Genomic DNA, 8,609 nt, shown 5'->3' on the forward strand with positions numbered 1-8,609 from the left:
ATGGGATCCATGGATTCAATGATGAACCGCGATGCCTCACCTCTACGGTGGGTGGGTTCCTTCTGGATGGTACCACCTTAATAGTTGTCACGATGGACACCAACTTTATCAACACATTTATATTTCTGGGTATTTGATTAAACAGAACAAGGAGCAAAATAAATTGCGAATTATTTCCTTGTAGACAAACACACGACAACTTCAGAATACACTTAAAACAACACTTACTGGGGCAGGGAAACAAAATAAATTGTCTTTTCCATGAAAGCGCAAGAAATGCAGTCTTTGAATAAAAGTTCTGTGGCTAGATCGCAACTTGCCGATCCAATTTCTTGGCCACCACAAAGTATTTCATAGCAGTTCATAGGAATTCGGTTGAAAGTCCTCAGGGCTAACGAATTCCGTAGTTTGGAGTAATTTCTTGGTTGCGTTGTTATTAATCCCTTGTGTACTGAAACCGTGCTGCTGCGCTTGAACGAAATCCTCCGTGAAGCGTGGTTACATCTTGACTTGTAAGAACAAAGAAGAACAACTTGCTGATAGCTTGGCGGGCACAGTTATAGGGTGCTTCTTACCATCCTTAACCTGAGCACCCAATCCCCCTCGTGGGAACAGTTTAACCCACCAATAGCTGCGTTGCCCAGTTTGCAAAACTGGGCAAAAAAGCTTCCCGGGTTGCAACGCGCATGGGTCGGCTTGACACCGGGCAATTTAGCATACCTGGAGTACACCCTTTTTCTGGCGCCCACTAGTCTGAGGTTTTGCTCGAAGGTGTCAATGGCCCGGGATGTGCCACTCTGCAACATCCCGGCCAGTTTCACACCTTGGATCTCTGGGTCTTTTAATCCCTGCATTTCCCATAGACTTCGGGGCTCGCACTCAGCGGGACTTCCTTGAAATGCAGGACGGAAAATAGTCCCAGCTCATTCACCCTTAATACATTTGCATGTTAAAGGAATTTTTCCCGGGCTTGCAAAAACAGTTCCTGCCTATACAGTTTAAATGTACAGTTTTTACACACTTTAATAAAACATTATGTTCTGGGTGTGTTATCACTGTGATTTTTATATGTGGTGTCATGTTTTATTTTATTACATATGCACACCAAAAACCAGGGTGCTGGGTGCCTCCGTTCTCGAGTTAGCCCCCCTACTTGAAATGCCGGCTTGTGAGAACCAAGTTCACCGCATTCCCAGGTCAATTGACACAGTTCTCACGTCAATTGACTGGCTGCCTTTCAAGTTGGAAAGTTAACCGAGAAACGGATACATTCTGTCGGTAGACCTAACCTCAAACCACTTATCTAATTGACTTGTGGTTACAGGTCAAACCGATAGAAAATGGATATCCATACTTCAAACAGCCTGCTAACCGCAGCCAAGCTTCTTCAACCAGCGCTTGCTGCGGTGCTCTCTAATCAATCTTGTGTCGCAACAGGAGTATAGCAGGCAATGTATTTTCTTTTAATACAGGTGGTTGGAAGGGAGCCAAAGTCGCAGGAACATCCAAAAAATAAAAGGAAATATAATAGTGCAATATGTTGTGATAAAACGAATTCTGAGTTATCTTGGCTCTATAGAGTGTCTACTTACAATAAGTAGGTATATATAAAGCGTTTTGCAAATTAGGATGGTGTGTAGCAGGCTGTAAAGACAGGATCCTCGCGAGTTTGAGGTGAAGGAGATCTCACTCAGGTACACATGCCACAGGAAAAAAATACAGAAAAGACCATAGTACAGATCGGACAAGAACAGTTTGTATTAAAAGCAGGATAAAAGTTTGTACTTACAATAAGTACATAAACACTGTACACGTAGCGTTTACTTTAGAGGTGAAACCGGCGTCTGTGTGGATAGTCTCTAGCTGCTGCAACTCCCAGGCCTCCTCGTCGGATCGCGATGACTGGCGTCTGACGTCACTTCCGGCGCAAGGGTGACGGCTTCCGATCCGGAACACAGAGGTTAGCAGACAGCAGGGGAACCGCAGACTAGGCACCTTCTCCTTCTGGGCAGCTGTGCAGGCTGCAGGAATAGGCTCAACGCGTTTCGCTGTGTTACACCACAGCTTCCTCAGGCATGTGTACCTGAGTGAGATCTCCTTCACCTCAAACTCGCGAGGATCCTGTCTTTACAGCCTGCTACACACCATCCTAATTTGCAAAACGCTTTATATATACCTACTTATTGTAAGTAGACACTCTATAGAGCCAAGATAACTCAGAATTCGTTTTATCACAACATATTGCACTATTATATTTCCTTTTATTTTTTGGATGTTCCTGCGACTTTGGCTCCCTTCCAACCACCTGTATCTATTCCATTTGAGGGGGATCTGTACATATCCCCCACAGGAAGGTTGAGAAATCGTTTCAGTTACTTATATATATATTTTTTCCTGTGTGAATCTATCACTATATCACTGCACTTTTATTTAGCGCCTATCTAAATCATTCTGGTTTCATCACTGGTTTTCTTTTAATACAGCAGGCAGGAAATAGCCTGCAAATGGGGAGTAAAAAGGTGGGTACAGGGCAATTACAGCAATGCATAGCAAATAATTTTAACACCTTCCTTCCCAAAGCGAGTTGGGGATGATCAGCCGGGTATACCACCTTTATTTAGGTCTGATCACCCCCATACTCGTCACAATAATCTCTTTAGCACAGATGGATGATCTGGTCCCAGATCCAGGATGCAGCGTGTCCTGGCTGTTTCCCTCACTATTATGCTACAGTGCAGTGTCCCAATCTATGGGCCGGTCCCTGCAGCAACCACAAGCTGAGGGGAGTCGGGGTCTAGCTGAGGCCTAACAGGGGATATCTGGCCTTGTGCAGGTGCCACAGACACCTGCACACACAACCTACCCCTTCCTTGTCCCAGATCCGACTGGCGTGGTCTCAGACGTGCCATATATATCAATGTTCAGCAGGAGAATCGTTGCAGCCCTATTGGTGGATACGCAGCACGTGACTGCAGCCCCTGGGACAGCTGGGGATTGTAGTTCCCCATGCAGAGCCTATCATATAATTGCCGCCTCTCCCCTGCATCCTCTGCGCATGCGCAACACTTTCCTCACTGGCCAGCATTGTACCTGACGCCCGCATGCGCAAACTTGTGCTGCGCATACTCACGCTTCTCCCATGGTGATGCCCCGGCACTCGCGCTCTCTGGAGCTCTGGCGATGCGCTCGCCACCCTGGACCGTCCTACCCTGCTCCTGCGCAACTCCTGGCATATCGGGCATCTGTCCGCATCCTCCGGCGGCACCCGCAGTCACCACGGAGGTAAGGAGGCCATTGGGAGCCAAAGGGGGACCGGAGCTACACTTACATTTTATTTTGTGTCTCTTCCTTTCTATTTACCTTTTCCACATATTACTTTGGCAACACATACAAAATGACATGCTAATAAAGTACAGGCAGTCCTCGGTTATCCGACACAATGCGTTACTCAAAATGGCGTTGGATAGCGAAACGTTGTAAAGCAAAACACGTTTTCCCATAGGAACACTGTTTAAATGAAAGGTTCCGTTCCTGAAGGCATTTTTAACACTAAAATACACCAAATATTGTACGCAGGCAATAAGATACGCAGCACACACATAAATTATATAGGTTATATACTGCAGCTGGATGGACCCCTCAATTGGAAGATCTTTACCCTTTGGACATTTTACTATCACAGTGTGGCATGGATGGTCTCATGGACTATGGTAACTGATGTGAACAGTTAACCATTGTTGATCCCATACTAACACTCTCTTTTTGGTACTGTGCCTGGTTTGCCTTGATTATACCAACTGCATTTACGGTGTATGTATATAATATATGTATTTGACATCAGTATGTATTAGGCAATTTGGCGCATGTTTTATCTACAGTATGCTTGCTGTGTGGCTTTATATTTACTAGGGGTGAGGTCGGCCTTGTAGGTTCAAGGGGTTATTGTTAACTCCTTGTTCTACATATATTTTGTGCGTATAGGCTTTTTCCCCTTGCCTTGGGTATTAGGGGTCCATCAGTATCTTCATAGGGGATTTCCCCTGTCTGATACATATTCTATCACAGGAGGATGTCAGGGTTTGCTTTAATATTTTTTGTATTTTATGTTTGATTAATTGTGCTGTTAAATAAATCATAATTTTCTTTGATATTTGTTCTGAGTATACTTGAGTGCTGAGTTGGGACGCTATTCTTTTTCTTTTCATTGTTATATTACTTCTAGTCCCTAGCACCGTTAGTGGTTATTATATTACTAATTTAAGTATTCATTATTTGCTTAGGGCCTCATGCAGTAAGCGTTGATAAGGGAATTATCACCATTTTATAGCCAAAATTGGGTTTGAGATTCAGTAAGCGCCGATAAGTGCTTGATTTCGCCAGGTTTCGGAGCCGATTATTTTGTTATGGCCAGTCGGCTGCCGATAAGCCTGTTTTCGCCACTGATCGCCACTTTTTTAAATCGGCTGGATTCAACAAAAAAAAACAGCTTATCGGGGCTGATCGGCACTACGAAATTGAGATGTTATGGCCGATTTCTCCCGCCAACTAAAGTTGGCAGTTTGGACGGGAGAACGATCGCTAAGGCTGCCGGAACGGCACTTAGAAAAAAAAAATCTTCTGTACATCAATGGAGTCAATGGAGCGGGGACGTATAACAGTATAGTACTGTTTACGTTTCATTGCTCACAATACAAACGTCATTTGCATTACAGTGTGGGGGGCATTCCCTGCATTGTGTCACGGCTGACGTGTATTATTTGCATAACATTATACTTTTACATGTTTGCAGCATTTGCGGGTCACATTACTCATCATGTGATGATGTGGCAAGGGAAAATACTATACTCAACTCTTAAAGGAGAACCTCACATCATAGCACACATTTTACTGCATTGATCGACAATTGTTTACATGATGTTACACATGTCACACATGTCACACATACACCGTATATTCATGTTCCTTTACATTACACAATGCTTGTAATGTGTCACGCATCTTTAAACGTTCATGTACATCTAAATTCTCATGTTTACATCTACGTTTGGTCCTCCCTATTTTCATGACGTCACTTATTGGACGCTCAATCACATTGCATGTTTACATTGTAACCGTAGCATTACAAGCACTTCAACCTAACTTATACACACATGTACAGTAATTCAGCATTGGGACACCTTGTTAACTCATTCTATACCAACTATCCTCCTTACAGAAATGCATGCATATGCACACGACTATTCATTGTTGGCAACATGTCACAATAACATGGCTAATTACACATGTTACACAAAACTTTTCCCACATCAATCTCAGCCTTTTTGTCTCATTACATGACTGACTCTTGCGTTCACAAGTTTTACATGCATTGCACATGCAACTATTTATTTGCAAGCAATGTTTCTACAAAGCATCACGTCACATCATTGGCAAATATCATCATTCCCTGCAGAATACACACAACAACTGCACACAGCTTGCCACACAAGTACTTTATTATGTTCATGTAAAACCTTGCATTTTACTATGTCACCTGACATCATTATACCTATTTAAAGGACGCCCATTACCTGCTCATTCACAGCTACTCATTTCAAAATGTTGAGATTGTTTAGGAGACGGAGGAACATTCTTTTCTATGACATGCTTGATGATGAAGACAATCATATAGGGCAAGGGAGGGACACACCGAGGGACAGTGACAGGGACAGTGACGCGGATACGACAGGGACAGGGAGAGGGACAGGCCGAGGGACAGGGAGAGGGACAGGAGATCAGAGGAGAAGACAGAGGAGACAAGTTGTGCCTCGTCCGCGTCTGTACAGGGAGAGAACCCTGTTAGATGGGATGAGTGAGGAGGAGATTGTAAGTCGCTATCGTTTGAGTTCAGCAGCAATCTTAGCTCTTTATCAGGAGATAAGGGGAGATTTAGATTTTTTCACAGCCAGAGGTCGTGCAGTCCCTGGGCTTGTTAAAATGCTGTGCTCATTACATTATCTTGCTTCCGCGTCATACCAGACAACTGTGGGCATAGTGGGCGGGGTCTCGCAATCTACATTCTCGCGGGCCTTGACCCAGTTTCTCTATGCACTCAATAGACGCGCTAGGAATTATATTCATTTTCCTACAGAGGCGACAGAGTGGCTGGAGTCAGGACTGGCTTTTATAATATAGCAGGGATACCATGTGTGCTGGGTGCAATCGATTGCACACATGTTGCTTTGATTGCACCTAGTCAGAGTGAGCATGTGTACCGCAATCGGAAGCACTACCATTCACTCAATGTACAGGTGGTATGTGATGCCACGATGAGGATAATGCATGTGGTACCCAAATTCCCTGGTTCCAGTCACGATTCCTCTATCCTGAGGAACTCTTCAGTCTTCCATGCGTTCGAAGAGGGACATTTTGAATATGGTTGGCTGCTGGGTGAGTACACATTTACATGTTATAACACAAAACACATTTTTATTTAGGAATGTTGGCATTGTAGAATTTGATCACTAATGTAAGCTTATGTGTGCTCCATTCATTATAGGTGACTCAGGATACGGAATTAGGCCGTGGCTCTTGACTCCGGTGCTAAACCCTCAAACTGAAGCAGAGGAGAGGTACAATGCAGCCCATATATCTACAAGATCTGTTATAGAGAGGACATTTGGCCTACTCAAGACCAGATTTAGGTGTCTGGACAGAACTGGTGGGGCTCTTCTATACAAGCCTCAAAAAGTCTCTGATATTATCCTTGCCTGTTGCATTTTGCACAATGTTGCACTCAGGCACAATGTACAATCAGACCTAGCTGAGCCTTTGGTAGACGAGCATCCCACCCATGTAGCTGCTGAAAATGAACAAACAGCCAGTGGTGGCCAGACACGACAGAATCTCATCAATTCATTTTTTTCTTGTAAGTAAAAACAGATATGTTCCAAGTTCTACTTTTATACTTACATTATGTTATCTTAACAATAATTTTTTTTTATATAACCTTCTGTTAGGACACAGATGAATATGGGTTGCATACCTTTCTTTTCTCTGCTGTGTGCACAAAGGGATGTGGCACCGGTATGTTATTGTTGCACAGGTTATATAATCCCTCTTCAATTGTACTTTAGTTGTGTGTATGTGAATACAACTGGGGTAACAAAGCACTAATATTTTAGCATTGTGTTGTTCCTTATGCTAACACAATACACATATTATGCCCATACTCATTCATGCTTCTAGTATGCTTACATACAATGTTATTGGTGCAGTGTAACATGTACATCCATATGATGTGTACACCAGGCTCATTTACATTTTGAATGTCATTAAATATACATGGTGTTGCACATTTAACACCAAATACACACTTTGATGTGTTGTTTACGGTACTGAAGATGGCATGTCAATGTTTGCAATTTATATATTGTTCCTTTGCATTATAGGTATATTTGCAGTATGACTGATCATGGTATGTATACTGCACCGACACACTTTATTCGAGCAAATACCCGGTATGTACCTGGCAGATACCTGGAATGCGCCGCTCCTAACCTCTGACAAGCCCCGTTGCGTTTGCCTTCCCAGCCTGGGTTCATGCCTGGCTGATGGGCGGCTGATCTGTTAAATGATAATGATTAGGATTTAATAGGCTGCAATGCTTCGCGTGTCTACCAGATGGCATAAATTCATGAATTGTAATGCAGTTTATATATATATACTGTGCAGTATTGCAGCCAGCGGGAATAAAATGCTTCAATCCCTGCTTGGAAAATAACTCAATGTACTCGGGCAGAAAACAGTCACAAACCTCAATACACCCGGGTATACCCGAATTCGTGGGACTAGCCAAGCTCGAATAAAGTGTGTCGCCAGTGTATTTGCTGACATCTCTCATAAGATGTGGCTACCTCAATCTTCCTATAATTATTTGAACTAAAAACCCAACATATTGGTTTAAACACAAATGTTACATATATGTACTTTCTGTATCATGTATATGCATTTAGCTACTCTTGAGGTTTCATGTGCATTGTATTACAAAATGATTACTCACATTTCATCACATTTTATGTATGTTTCCTTATAATTTCCATTCATGTAATATAGAGGTGTTTGGAGAAAAGGGGATAACTGTACTTATTTGTTTACTTACGGGAGCACATTCATCACTAGCGTAGACACACTTTTTAAGACAACTGTTTGTGTCTCTATCAATTGGTGTAGGATCCATGTATAACACCGACAAATGATAACACCAGCTTTATTATGGTAGCTTATATCATCATATTGACTATACTATGTATTTTTAAACGATTAATAAACACCGTAAACTATAGTTAGTTAGGTTAATGAAATATACACAGAAACGTACTTCATAACATGATGGTGATGTCATATTCAGAACATCATGCATTGGAGGGGACCATAACATCTGGCCAGTAACATTATTTGCTACAGTCCCAAACCATTTTATCTACATACCCATGTAACAAGAGATTTTAAATTTAAATGGCTACTTGGTTGTAAGTGTCCTTTACATTGGGAGAAGGAGTGGCTCAGTGAGTAAAGACACACACTGGCACTGATAGTTTGAAGCAGGGGAGTCTGGTTCAATTCCCGGT

This window comes from Ascaphus truei, chromosome 3, assembly GCF_040206685.1.
Source record: "Ascaphus truei isolate aAscTru1 chromosome 3, aAscTru1.hap1, whole genome shotgun sequence".
NCBI classification, from domain to species: domain Eukaryota; kingdom Metazoa; phylum Chordata; class Amphibia; order Anura; family Ascaphidae; genus Ascaphus; species Ascaphus truei.